At 46.2% G+C, this 2,126-nt stretch overlaps 1 pseudogene; it reads right to left on the reverse strand.

The window, feature by feature from the left end:
* Window positions 1-711: 711 nt before the first annotated feature.
* On the reverse strand, window positions 712-1,359 carry LOC100682597 (annotated as a pseudogene).
* Between the last annotated feature and the right edge of the window lie 767 nt (window positions 1,360-2,126).

Here is a 2,126-nt window from a genome sequence, read left to right on the forward strand (position 1 = left end):
CTGTAGTATTGTTCAGAACTCGTGGTGTCTTGTGAATTAAAGTGCGCTACTGATTATGCCAACTGTTGGGGTGGAACAATTTTTCTGCCCTATCATTCTTCTAGCTTGACTAAGAAACAAATTGTTATGAAACAAATTAAGAGAATAAAATGCAATCTAATAGGGTTACCTACGGGAAATCAACAGGGACCTAGAATTCTAAAGATAGTGAGGCAGCATGAAGCTCATATGAACTAAGGAGAGGGGTAAGGTCTGAGGATACAATGGGGAGAAGGCCATTAGCAGGAAGGTGAAATATGTTTTGAAAAACAAGGTTGTCCTAGCATCCAGATAATTCTCTTTAGTAAAGGGGAGTCTTTGCTAATAGCTGTCTTCCTGGTATAGGATCTCCTTTGCCTTGCACATTTAGGCAGGTGAGGAGAAGACAGAGAGCTTTTTCTGCATCTGCTGGATTTTGATTAGTTTGAGCTGAAAATAATCTTTATTATAAAGTAGCTCTTCCCAGGCAGCTTGCCTTTGCCCCCACGTTGCGATTTTTTAAATTCTGTCTTCCCTTAGGATTCTTACCATGTTCTCCAGCACCCGGGGGACTCTTACCCCTGATTCCCCTGGCCGGAGAGACAGGTTTCTTTTCATATTTTAGACCTTCTCATAAGATTTTATTTCATTTTCATTTTATCTTTTTATTTTATTTATGAATGAGACAACTTACTAACCCAGCATTTGTTCTGATGCTTCTTGTTGGCAGCTGCCACCTGTCCGGCGATTCGGTCCAGATCCCGCGGTCCCTCAGGTGTCAGTTTGCGGCCCCGGTCTTGGTCCTTTCGCACCATTTTCAGCCCCTCTAGGGCTTGGAGGGCCCTGCAGGCCACGCTCGGAGCCTCTGCTGACGTGGCTGGGCCTCACCCCGTTCCTCTGACCTCCTGGTGGATCTTGTTCTCGGAGCCGACCCCAGCGCCGCCCCGGAGGTACAGGAGCCGTGTGTAGAACCACTTCTCATCGCAGGGAGCAAGCTCTTGATGCTTGGCCAGCTTGACCCTATCCACCCATTCAAGGGCTTTCAGCTTCCCAGACTTTTTTATTTTATTTATTTATTTATTTTTTAAAGATTTTATTTATTTATTCATGAGAGACACAGGGAGAGAGAGAGGCAGAGACACAGACAGAGAGAGAAGCAGGCTCCACGCAGGGAGCTTGGTGTGGGACTCGATCCCGGGTCTCCAGGATCACCCCCTAGGCGAAAGGTGGCACCGACCCGCTGAGCCACCCGGGCTGCCCTTTCCCAGCCTTTTTGAGGAAGGCTGCCAGAGCTCTGACGAACTCCTGCTGGCTCACATCTTTTACAGTAACTCCAGGCATCCTGTGGCCTCCGCGCTGCCAGCCAGGGGAAAGCTTCTCATTAGATTTTATTTTATTTATTTATTTTATTTTATTTTTTTAATTGGAGTTCAATTTGCCAACATATAGCATGACACCCAGTGCTCATCCCATCAAGTGCCCCCCTCAGTGCCCGTCACCCAGTCACTCCAACCCCCCGCCCACCTACCCTTCCACCACCCCTAGTTCGTTTCCCAGAGTTAGGTGTCTCTCATGTTCTGTCACCCTCACTGATAGTTCCCACTCATTTCTCTCCTTTCCCCTTTATTCCCTTTCACTATTTTTTATATTCCCCAAATGAATGAGACCCTATAATGTTTGTCCTTCTCCAATTGACTTACTTCACTCAGCATAATACCCTCCAGATCCATCCACGTTGAAGCAAATGGTGGGTATTCGTCGTTTCTAATGGCTGAGGAATATTCCATTGTATACATAGACCACATCTTCTTTATCCATTCATCTTTCAATGGACACTGAGGCTCCTTCCACAGTTTGGCTATTGTGGTCATTGCTGCTATAAACATTGGGGTGCAGGTGTCTCGGTTTTTCACTGCATCTGTATCTTTGGGGTAAATCTCCAGCAGTGCAATTGCTGGGTCTCATAAGATTTTAAATGGTGGGACTGCTTCTACCACAGCAGTGCAATATAAGGTTTAGGGATGTCCTCAAAGTCATGATGATGTAGTTTCAGAATATAGGTGAGGTTTGGCCGGGTGAGGTTGGGAGTTGGTGGCCAAGAAAGAATT

This window comes from Canis lupus, chromosome X (assembly GCF_011100685.1).
Source record: "Canis lupus familiaris isolate Mischka breed German Shepherd chromosome X, alternate assembly UU_Cfam_GSD_1.0, whole genome shotgun sequence".
In the NCBI taxonomy this organism is placed as follows: domain Eukaryota; kingdom Metazoa; phylum Chordata; class Mammalia; order Carnivora; family Canidae; genus Canis; species Canis lupus.